Here is a 12,728-nt window from a genome sequence, read left to right as displayed (position 1 = left end):
ACATCAACGGTGTGAAACATCACCGTAGGTAGTCTACTGTTTGGAGTTCATATTTTCCAAACCATAGGTTCTGGAATCAAAATCTTCTACGTTTTGGAATTATGAAGATTCCCTACCGTAAGCCGATAATATTTCCAAACCGTATGTTACTTACGGTTCAGATTTGGGGGTTTTGAAAAAACAAAAGAAATCCAACTTTCTACGTACTTTATGTGATTAAAAGCAAAAAAATTGTTTGTTGGAGTTAAGTTAGAGGTATACCTTACTCTGTTGAGCATTTGGTTCTTGATATTCATCTTCTTTGGTTTCTTCAAATTCAAAATAGTGTTCATATCCTTCATGTATAGGTTGAGCTTGTGGTTGGGTTACAGATTCTTGATTATCTATAGGGGTTGGAGGATTTTTGTTTGATTTGGTAGATGAGGATTCACTTACCTCACTAATCTTACTAGAGCCACTCATTTGGATTGAGAAAACCTAAATTTCTAGGTTTTTCTCAAACTTTTTCTTCTTCCTTCACTAATCTTGATATTTTGATTTTCAGAAACTAAGTCTAAATCAAATAATTCATAGAGGACATTTTAGTCAATACATAAAAATGTTGGATAAGGGGTTTTGTTGGTTACAATTTGGAAACCCATGTTTTGTCACTTTGTGAGCCCTCAAAACTTTTTCTAAGAGCCCCTATCATAGGACTCTTGGCTAACTGGTGGTGCGCGGAAACTATGTTTCCGCACAAATAGTACCAGGAGGAAACCAAGTTACCGCCAAAGTCAAAGGTTGACTTTGAGTCGGTGATAACTTAGTTTTTGCCGAGTGCTTCTTGTCCTCCTTTTTGTTCTTCAAACCCAAATAGAGGCGTTTTTGCCCCTTCTAACGTTGAAGGTGCTGTGCGTGGAATTTTAACTTGAACCTAAAAGGTTTATTGTATAGTCAAAGGTGATTCTATTGCATTTGTTAATTTTGAATTTTATCAACAAAAGATTCTTAATTCTAAACTGGGGTTTAAAATACAATCTGATTTAAGATTCTTGATCTTGGGGTTGATAAATTTCGGTTTATACAACTAAATCATAACATTGAACATAGAAGTGGTTAAAACCTATGATTATTACTAGTGTGTGATGGGTTATTGTAGTATTGATTTAATTTTGGTGTTGAATTTTGAATGCATTGGGTTAAAATTATAATTGTTGTTGAAATGTATAATATGAGTATGATTCTTCCATGCCCATGTGAGATTCAACTATGGAATTGAAAGGTAAAAGTTGTATCTTCACTTGGCATTTCAGAGCAATCATTAAGAAGCACTGAAAAAGCTATTGAATGGTGAGCTATTGCCGATGGAGGTAAGACGCTTTGAGCTGAGCTGATGCAGTTTCCCTGTGTTATATTTCCAATGCCATTAAATTCCTGAATTTTGTTTTATCATTTTATTTTTATCAATATCTATACTATCCCATCGCTATGGTGGTGTGATGGTGAGGCGTTACTCACCGAAGCAATGAAAATAGTTTGGAAGAGTCCGAAGTGGCCAACATCATTTTAATAGCTTCCCATCTGTTTTATTCTATGTCTATTTTTAGTTATGAGCAGCTTCTTGCTGGTCTCTATCTCAGGCTCTTAAAGAAGATGAACCTGCAATACTTTAGTTTTAGGCTTCCAAATATATAGTTTGAGTTTTCATCCCTAACTCTATGATTACATTTGGCTCAGTACTTTCTTTAGTTTGTTTTACTTTCTCATGCCTCCTATTCTTCGTCGTTTCTGTATCAAATGCAAAAAGCCTCTATCAAGGGCGTCACTGAGTATGCAAAGTCTATCCGCTCTTCTTGCAAGAAATGCTCCGAGGCAATTCCTGCGAAGTCGCTGAGATTAGGTTCAGATAGCAAAGAACGAGGGCATAACGTGACAAGGTGGTATCATCCAGTTTGCTTTTCTGCTGATTCTCAGCCCATTAATTATTTAGAGTAGATTGACGGATTTACATCTTAGCCTTCACCTTTAACTTGTTTAAAACCAGTTCAATACATTGACCATATGATGTTACTCTTGAACAACAGAATCGGTGCAGATGCATGGTCCCTGATGTTCCAATCAATACTAGAGAAGCTAAATAACTTGTAGAAAGATAGATACAAACTGGTCTGTTTTTTGTCATCTTAACGTTCCTACTTTTGAAACTACTCAATTGGAATATTTGTGAACATGCACATCTATAACTGTTCTCCTTCATCTTAATTAGGTGATCTTTACCAATAAATCCAACATTGAGCGCCGGAAGAATAAGAGACAGGTAGCAATTGATTCTAAAATTGGACGGCTAAAAAATTTCATTGATTGCGTCAAAGTCCCAATTCAAGTGAGTTAGCAAACTCTAGCATATAGATTTTATTCTGCACAGACATATAACATTAGCTAATACATGATAGCCGATTGCTATATGTTTTCAAATATTAGTAAGTCAGACTAGTCAGTTGTGAAAGTGGACTGCGGTTTGGAGCATGTCATCACCATGTAGAACAATGCCTGCCTCTTCATATGTCCGTTTTCCACTGCCCATACAGTGTTGAGTCTTTTCTTTATATTTCTGTTTACGTAATACTGGTGTAATCCAAAAATGATAGGCACGTCAGCTTCTGAACATTTGTTGTTTTCCCATTTTGTCTCACTCATTCGGAATATCTAATCCCTGCAGTGATGAATATCTTTATACATTTGATTTTAGGTGTTTTTTTCTTACTCTCCCAAAGAAATAATATTTGCTTACAATTTGTTTCCATTTATCTTGTTCTGTGATTTTCGTGTGGTCAACGTTAGGTCGTTTTACGTTTGCAGCTGGGAGAAAGAATGATCATAGTGATGCAGATATCAAATTCGCCGAGGTAATTCTAGATTCTAGTGCGCTTTTGTTTTCCTTTTGGTTAACACCATACTTACATCCTAAAAGAACCAACTTGTGCTTACAGGCTATTGGATTGAAGTTTTATCTTCCTGAAGATTTTTTTGCTGCCTGAAAGATGTTTGGCACTTGTTTATACCCTCTTTTTCGGAACTCCTGTCAATCCCCATCGCCACCAACTCTATGTTTGTATAGTTAGGTTGTGTTTTCTCTTACCACTTTTTTAATTTCAACTCTGCCCTCTTTCAGTTTCAGTTTACTTACTCTGACCATGTTTTTAAACCAGTTCATGATTCAATTTTGAATATGATTGCCTCCCTCCAAACTTATGTACAAAATGCAATATTATGGACCATCCGGAACAACATTGTGAAGGGAGTAGACAATGGTTAAACCCGAATCTTCAAAAGAAGTTAGCGGAAGGGGAAGGGACTAGTTCAAGAGCTAGTAAGGGATATGAGGTTGGAGAAATTGTAGAGAAGGAAAAACAGAACTCTTCTCTGCAACAAGGGGGGGGATAACATGAGACTGGAAGGAAGGGTAAACAAGGAAAAAAATGCTCAAATCAGTGGCACTCAAATGACTGATGGGTATGAGAAGGTGGTAGAAAATGCACTGAAGATTGTGGCTGTAGGGGTAGAGGGGTCTGAGAAGTTGGAAACAAAATCAAAAGGAAAAGAAAGCTGGGTGGAGAAGCCTGTGGAGGGAATATTGGCAGTTCCAAACTGGAAAAAGATGAAGTGCAGCAAAGGGATTGTCATTGATGAAACACATTACTCAGTGCATAGCGCAAAGAACACAACAAGCTCTCCTACACAAGGTAACAATTCATCAAAATCCCTCAACAACCACACAAATGTCCTGCAACTGAATACATCAAATTGTCAGGAAAATATTATTTCACCCACTAAAATCTCAAACAAAGCCCCAAGAACCTACCAGAAAAAATCCATCCCAACTAAGCAGAGAGCAACAACTAATGAATTTTCAAGTATGGCTTCACCTCTAGCAAAGAGGAAGCTAAACTTAAGAGAAGATGAATAAATGATTGATTGTCATAAAAATCCAATGAATGAGAAGAAAGATGAAGTAGTGCATATGCTACATGAAGGGTCTCAATTCCAAATGGGGAGGGGGGATGTAGGAAAAAGTAACAACAACTGTGAACAACCTGATAAGCCAAATTCAGTCAAACTAGACTCTGCAGAAAAAAAACTCTAATTTCACCAGCCAGCACTCGAACCGGTACGATGGACCAGCAACTGAGGATGCAGCTAGGACGATACATGGTATCATGCAGGCAAACCCGGATACGCTCCCCAGTCTTGGGCACCAGGTACATCTTTATTTCGACAATTTTTCCCAAAGAAATACAAACTACTTCTTATACTGTTTAGGCAGTCACCAATTTGTGTTCCTAGGAAAATGTTTATGAAATGAACGCATAAAGGCATTTAAATTTCATACCTTCCATAACCATTATATGCATCTTGATGGGAATGTTAGAATTACTTCCTGGAATTGTCAAGGTATAGGTAATCCACTCACCCAACAATACCTTACTGACATGATTAAAGAAAAGAACCCAGATATCTTATTTTTGTGCGAGACGAAAAATACCAGAGATGTTCTGAACCCAATAATCACTAAGCTGGGATACAAAAACTGCTTCATGGTAGAACCAATTGGTGCGGCAGGAGGGCTTGTGGTGGCATGGAAAATAGGAACAAATCTCAGGGTAGGAGTGTTTTCCAAAAATCTAATCAGCTGCCACATTAAGAGTATGGTAACAGGTCTGGAAAGCACCTTATCTTGTGTGTATGGACCTTCAGAATAGAATGAGAAATACAACTTCTGGAATTACATGGTACAAATGGCTGATACGATGAACACGGACTCGCTGCTGCTAGGGGATCTGAACCTCACAGTGATAGAACATGACAAGAAAGGACCTGGGAGTTTTAACAAGACTGAGGCAGATAAAATAAAGTATTGCTTGGAGATGGCAGATCTGAATGATCTGGGATTCACAGGCTATCCTTACACATGGAGCAACAAGAGGAAAGATGAAGCACTAACTGAAGCTAGGCTTGATAGGTCATTGGCAAATGGGAACTGGTGGGGGAGAAACAACAGTGCAACGGTTACGCACTTGATGGGGTTGGGTCAGATCACATACCAATCATGCTAAATTCAAAATATGTTAACAAAGGGGCAAACAAGCCAGTCAGAGTGATGGGAACTTGGCTCAAGGAGCCAGATTGCAAGAAATTGATCAAAGAAAATTGGAAAATAAAGGCCAAAGGTAGCAAAGCTTATAAACTGGTTCATAAGCTTAAGAGAACAAAACAAGAGATTTATAAGTGGAACAAGAATTCTTTCGGAGACATAAAGAAAAATCTGAGTAGGGATAAGAATAGACTCAAACAGGTTAGCTCGAACATTAATCTTAGAAATAGGAGTAATGTGATTAGAGAGTGTGAAAGAGAAGTAGAGCATTGGTACAGAGTAGTGGAAAGCTTCTGGAAAGACAAGAGTTGTTAGCAGGAAGTCGAGCTAGGGGATATGAATACAGCGTACTTCCATAGGAAAGCTGTGAACGGGTATAGGAGAAATATAATAGAGGCTATAAGGGATAGTGCAGGAAATTGGGTAGAAGGAACTGAGAAGGTAGCTGAAACCATCACAGGTCATTTCGAAGAAGTGGCCACTTCTTCGAATCCAGATACGGAGAGCGGCTATCTGGATGTTGTGCAATCAATTATAACTGAGATGGACAATAAGATGCTGATTGAGATTCCTACAATGGAGGAATTAAAAAATGTGTCTTCTCTATGGAGCCTGACACAGCGCCAGGACCAGATGGTTTTACTCCGAGATTTTTCCAGATGAACTGGGATGTAGTGCAGATGGAAGTGTTTAACATGGTAGAGAGTTTTTTCACTTCAGGCTTCATTCTAAGAGAGATAAACACCACATTTATCACTCTGATACCCAAGATAGAGTACCCTCAAGCAGCTAGAGACTATAGACCAATTAGCTTAAGCAATATCATATACAAAATCATGTCTAAAGTCTTAGCCAATAGACTGAAAAAGTTTCTACCTAATATTATCTCCCCTTACCAAGCGGCCTTCATCCAGGGAAGACAGATCTCGGACAATGTTTTTATAGAACACGAAATAATACATACCATGAGGGATCAAAGAGGAGGTGAATTTCTAATGGGTCTCAAAATAGATATGTCTAAAGCGTTCGATAGAGTGGAGTGGAGTTTTTTGGGAAAGATCATGGATAAGTTAGGTTTTAGCAAGCATTGGTGTAAGCTAGTTCATGAATGTATCAGCACTGTGTCACCTTCAGTTCTCTTGAATGGTGTACCTTGCGAGCAATTTAACCCTTCTAGAGGGCCGAGGCAGGGAGACCCGCTATCTCCCTACCTTTTCATCATATGCATGGAGATGTTATCTAGAGCCATCTCTAAAGCTGAGGAGTTGAATCTCATTCATGGAATAAAGGTGGGGCAAAATGCCCTTGCCATATCACACCTCCTATTTGCAGACGATCTGTTAGTATTTAGCAAAGCTAGCGAGGCTGAAAGTGAGAACATTTTGAAAGTGTTGACTGAATTTAGTTTGGCCTCTGGCCAGCTCATAAACATGGAGAAGTCTGGTGTTTTTTCAGTCAAAACTCTCACCAGAACACCATGAATGAGGTCATAGATACACTAGGAGTGAAGAGAATATCTCTCAATGATAGGTATTTAGGTTCTCCCCTATTTACACACACTTCAAAAATCAAGTCGTGTCAGTTTATCTTAGACAGAATTGGGGGAAACTTAAAGGATTGGAAAGGAAAACACTCGTCTTGTGCAGGAAAAGGAGTCATGATACAAGCATCTTCCTCCACAACACCGATGTATCAGATGAACTGTTTTAGAGTGCCGGTCGCAGTGACTGATAGCATTGATAAAATGCAGAGGGGTTTCTTTTGGGGGAAGAATGAGAAGGGAAAAAAAGGGGTTTTTCTAAAAGCCTGGATAGGAGTTTGCAAGCCTAAGAGTATGGGAGGAATGGGATTTGTGAGCTTAAGATATTTTAATTCGGCAATGCTTGCCAAGGTTATCTGGAGATTGTTAAAAGAACCCAATAATCTGTGGGGGCCCATTTTCAAAAATAAGTACTTCCCAGAGACAAGCATACTGAACACTAAATACAAGTGTTCTGACAGAGATTCATGGGTATGGAAGAACCTAATGAAGGAAGTGGGAAAGATAAGGGAGAATACTGAATGGAGAGTGGGGGATGGAAAAACAATTAGAATATGGGAGGACCTGTGGTATCCAAGATAACAACAACAACTGATTGAGACATTGGGACAAAGCCAAAAAATTACCTATGTGGGAGAACTAATGGAAAAGGATGGAGAGGAATGGGTATGGGATGATCTGAAGATGGTAATGTATTTTGCACCTCAAGTCAGACAACAAATCAAAGAGATCAAGATTAACAGAAACAAAAGGGATGAAATAAGATGGAGATTGGAGAGTAATGGGAAATTCACAATCAGGTCCTTGTACAAGAAAATTATGCTTAGGGGCCAGCAATAAGATTTGAGAATGAAACAATTCTGGAGAAAAATATGGAGAATGAACACTATTCCAATAAGATTTGAGAATGAAACTATTATGGAGAAAAATATGGAGAATGAACACTATTCCAAGAGTCAAGACATTCATCTGGAAGTTTGTTCACGATATTCTGCCGTTGAATGAGAGAATGGCAAGAATTCTACCTTACATCAACAGGATATGCCCTCTATGTGGAAAGCATGATGAAACGCTACCCCATATTTTCTTGTACTGTGATTTTACTCTTAAAGTTCTGAGCCATATGGGTGTTAGTCTCACAGTCTATACCAACAATCACACAGAATTTCAATGCTGGCTTCAGGATTGGTTCAATAGAGGGAGAGTAGACAATCTAGGTGAAATTGATTGGGCTGACGTTCTGGCAATCACCTGTTGGGAGATCTGGAAGTGCAGGGGTGACTTGGTTTTTAGGAAGATAAAACCTAACCCACAGAGAGTGGGTGTTAGCATTACCAAAATGGTAAACTATAGTAGAAGATGTAGGAAGGATGGAATCTTGAACTCTACAGTTCAAATTACTCATAATACCAAACCCACAGATATTAACCTGTTAACTGTTAAGATAAATATAACTTTAAGGGTTAGTAGTAACGGTATGGAGGGAGGAATAGGTTTAATACTATCTGATCATGCAGGAAACATCTCCAAAGCAAGATGCAGCAACCTTGAAGCAAGATCAGAGGAAGAAGTAGAAGATGCAGCAGCTTCCATGACAATCCAGTGGACACATCAACTTAACCATCCGCAGGTCGAAGTTGAAGGTGACAATGTGAAAATCCTTGAAGCTGTCAAGATCCGACTAAGAAGCAGAAAAGAACATACAGATGACTCACCCAGGCATAAATAAAAACTTTATATTATGCATTAGGTACCTCAAGGAACTCAGTCTAGTTCCAAAGTCTCAAAACTTCATGGCAAGTAAATTAGCTGAAGCTTGTCTTGAATATAAACTCAATGCGCAGTGGGATGAATCGAGTATCTAACTCCTTTAAAATACTAAGCTCATAAGGCTTCACGTTCAACGGTGACCCTCACCAACTCACACAATTGCTCCGTTTCACTTTTCCTCAAAGGAGAGAAAAAAGAGGAATTCTCACACAAATTTCGCCCACAAAACATAAAACCAAAAAAAAACACATATCAAACCCTAAGAACCAGTTTTCTGTTTCGCTCAAAAAAAAAAAAAAAACCTAAGAACAAACCCTAGGATATGCTTTGTTCATGGGATAATGATGATACAAAGAAAAGAAAAACAACTAGCCAGGGGACAAAGGCTTTATCGTTTACTTCTCTGTTCTCCTTCATCTTTTGATTTCTCTAACAAGAACGAAGAAGTAAGGCACATCAGGTATGATTGTTCATCACATGTTCTTATTTTTTATGAACACACTCTGTTTTTTATTTTGTAAGTTATGGTTTACTTCTTTTTTGAGTTCTTAAATATGGATTTATTTGATTTTTAGCATAATCATGATGTAAACTCATCCCATCTCGCCTTAAGAATATGATGGAGAATATCCCAAAGTAGCTACTCCTGTCGATTATAATAGACGATTTGTGTAGTTTGTTTGATATGATTTTGCAGGTGTGGTTTTTGAAGAAGAGATAAATAATCAAATCCAAATCTGTATTGGTAAACTCTAACTCTTTTTCTGTCACTTCATTTCTTTGAATCAATTAACCCTAACCCTTCCTTTTTATATTGCGGTAACGATTTTTCTTTCCTCCTGTTATTGTGCGTCAGTTGTTTGCTTCAGTTAAGGTTATGATTTATTTATGTTACCCGAAACTAATAACAAAAACCTAATCAGGTACGAAGAACATTGATCTTGATCCAAATAATATCAGTTATGAGTATAACCATTTAGCTTATGCACCAGTTTGTTTTGGATTTTTTCCTTCCACTTATTTTATGCTACTAACGACATTGCTTTGATTTACTTTGTTTTATTTTGCAGGTACGATTAGTAAGATTTTCTGGAAAAAATACGGATACATAAACAACCAACTAAAACGCAAGGTGAAAACCCTAATAGATTTTTATGTTTTATATATCATTACCTTCTCTTCCATTACTAATTTTTTTCAGAACACTTTTAGTTTCATTCAGATTTTACAATTAGTCATATGGGTTGTCACAAAACCTTAATTTAGAATGGGTTAAAGTTCATTACAGGTATATGCATAACAAACTGATGCGTTCAACTTTTTATAGTTTTTTTGAGTTGGGCGATTCAGCTTTTTATGGTTGTTTTCAGTTACACCAAGCACATCCAGAGTTGTAAGACTCAAATATTTTTGCTCCACTTACATTCTTCTCCTTAGGTAACAGTTGCTGATGGCTTTCTTCTTAGGTGATAATACATTAATAAGATTCGGGTTCTTACTCCAAAGGTATAAGGTTTTACTTTTTAAAGCTACCTGTGAGAATATTTGTACTACGAAATGTATAGCAAAAGAATACTTATGAGACAGATACCTCAAAATTATGCTTTGCTTCTTTTCGTAATTTGTTGTTTTTTCAGAAACAAAATAAAGACAGAGAAGCCGGTTGTTGCATGCAGAGTGAGACATTTTTATGATGATTGATGTTTCTGGCTTTCTAACTTATTAATGTACATTACTCCCTTTTTGTAGGTCACTAAAGGTCAAATTTCATTTTGCACCCTAATCCTTTTTCACTCTTCTTCTTTCTCAACCATTTAATGGTTTTTTGTTTTGTTGGTTATGGTGAGTCTGTTTTTCATGAGTAAAATCAGTCTTCCTTTATCATTTTCATCAATTTCTTTTTTTAGTTCTATACATTTGAAAAGATAAGGGTTTTCTGTTTATTTGGTGATGCTAAGTTTGTTTTTCATCTCATTTTACATGTGAAGCTTTTTTTTAATATTGGTTTCACTTGCTTTCATCCCAATATATATGGTTTAAGATCAGAAGTAATTATGTATGACCCTATGAGACGATAAAGGTTATGATTTGTAAAGTTAAATTTCTATTAATGTGATAAAGTATTTTAATTTCTTATTTTGGAGCTCACTTCAGACGGATTTTTCATCCATGTTGGAAATGTGGATATCAAACTGTTGGCAATTACAAACGAAATTAATCAATTATTTATGCTTCCTTTATTTTACACACAGTAAGTGTTAGTAGAAGTTTGTGTTCTTAATAGGAATATAGACTTGATGGAAATGAATTTAGTTTTGCAGTTTCTTTGTTACACGGGTTTTGTGATGCAGAAGATGATAAAAATCCTGATAAATTTTGTTTGTTGTATAATAATTAAGTAGACTGAACAAGCCTGTTTGAAATATTGGAAGTCTTTAGTCTTCGAGCTGCTAGAGGCACATAATGCTTTGGATATGGTTCTTTAGTTATGGCCTCTAAAGTAGTTATTTAAACAAATTTCCGAGGAGATAGATCCGGTGCTTAAAATATGTGTGTATAATATTTTCAAGTTTTAGTGTGACACTTATAATCTGATGTCTTAATGGTTCAATTTTTCCTGATTCTACATATGCCAATGCATTCTAGCCATGGCAGTGTTGATGGTTTGGGATCTCAATGGTACGAAGACGTCAACTCTATACAGCCAAAGGTAAGGTTTCCATTCCGATGTATCATCATCTTCCTCTTTCTGTAAGATTTCACAAAAATGAAATTTGATTATATATTCCCTTTTTGTTGCAGTTTTATCATAGGAATTACGACACTGCCTTTCAAGCACTCTACAGATAGAATAGAGCTCCAGCTTGCAAAATTAACCATTTAAGTATATCGCATTACTGTTTTCCATTTTTTTTTTTGCATAAAAAGAACTTTTTTGCTATTTATTAACTCACATCCATACGTCAAGATTATTTCTGTCGTTACAGGTTGAACCTATACGGTAACCACTATTGCCTACAGATCAGCAATGCCTGCATATGCTTTGAAAAAACTACAAGCTTTCATAGACGAATATTGGTACTATATGGGATAACCCTCTTGCAGCCAGGGACTCTTCGGGACAGCAAGTCTTCCTTGGTATCTTAAGTATCACATTGATTGCGTGATGAAACCAAGGTGAATAAGTCCTACTGAAATTCAAATACATATATTGCTACTGAAAATACTGCATATGATAATAGATTAGTCATGGATTCTATGGGAACCTCGACATTTGTTACGGATCCATCTATATACAAATGCAGATATACTAAGATCGGTTTATGTGCTCATGTGCAATTCCTGACTGTATATGCAGAGGGTGCATATCTCACGGCTTGAGAGTTTTGGAATTCTGAAGTCAATAGTTGGTGTTTTTTATTCTCCGACTCTTTTCTCAGCTCTGTCTATTCAGATTTTATAGTGCATTTTCGAATACATTCGCTTCTTTCTGTGATTCTTCTTCCAAAAATATACTCCATCCATAAAGTATAGGTATTACCGTGACATTGTAATACTGGTTGTTGCTATGTTTTGATCATCCAAGGTTGTTTATAATTTAATATTAAAAAAAGGATTTGTTCAATGATTCTGGCTCAATGGATTTGCTGGATTTCAGTTGCTTTCATTTTTCTTTGATAAAATTACTGATTCATTTGTTGTTATTTGTTCTGCTTTGTGAAAAATAATTTGGCTTATTACTTGGGGCATCACCATAGCCATCATTTTGACGTCACCAGTGTCGTCCATGACCTTGATTTGTAACGACGAGGTTGTTTGGGTCTAATGTGCTTATCTCTGGATGAATGGATTGGGGTGCTGAAATTAGTACCTTGGCCATTTTTTTCTTTCGAATTTAGAGTTGAAATCAAATACCATGGCAAGTCTTATTTGTTAAAAGTGCAATACAATGACCAAAGCTCGGTGCATACCAGGTATGCCAATGCATTCTAGCCATGGCAGTGCTGATGGTTTTCGTGTTAATAATCGTGATGGATCTAATTTCTTGCTCATTCAAAATTTTCAGTTCTTAGGGATCGATCTAAGCTAACACTGATAAGTATAAAGTTTACACTGCCAAACATGCTACTACATAATCGAAATGAGAATTCTCCATATACATATACAGTATTATCATATAAAGCCAATGCATTTTCCTTTCTTTTTTAATTTGACTGCATTATCTGCTATTGCGAAGGAGGCTCCCTTAAATCCAAATATATATAAGAAATGATTGCTTTCTTTTTA

The 12,728-nt window shown here is 36.7% G+C and overlaps 1 long non-coding RNA gene across 11 annotated transcripts; it reads left to right on the top strand.

Moving 5' to 3' along the window:
* The first annotated feature begins 837 nt into the window (after positions 1 to 837).
* On the top strand, positions 838 to 12,144 carry LOC113274801. Of its 11 annotated transcripts, XR_003323245.1 has the most exons (14): positions 838 to 939; positions 1,293 to 1,916; positions 2,064 to 2,145; positions 2,246 to 2,362; positions 2,821 to 2,885; positions 2,970 to 3,101; positions 3,189 to 4,238; positions 8,189 to 8,901; positions 9,139 to 9,186; positions 9,365 to 9,400; positions 9,512 to 11,151; positions 11,244 to 11,325; positions 11,429 to 11,618; positions 11,800 to 12,144. It is a non-coding gene; the product is annotated as an uncharacterized LOC113274801 (long non-coding RNA). The 11 variants fall into 11 exon arrangements; XR_003323244.1 differs by having other exon boundaries at positions 9,365 to 11,151; XR_003323243.1 differs by having other exon boundaries at positions 8,189 to 9,186.
* Positions 12,145 to 12,728: the final 584 nt, after the last annotated feature.

The sequence above is a fragment of the Papaver somniferum genome, chromosome 4 (assembly GCF_003573695.1).
Source record: "Papaver somniferum cultivar HN1 chromosome 4, ASM357369v1, whole genome shotgun sequence".
NCBI lineage: Eukaryota > Viridiplantae > Streptophyta > Magnoliopsida > Ranunculales > Papaveraceae > Papaver > Papaver somniferum.
Note: the sequence above shows the minus strand (reverse complement) of the source record. Positions and strands in the feature narration are given on the sequence as shown.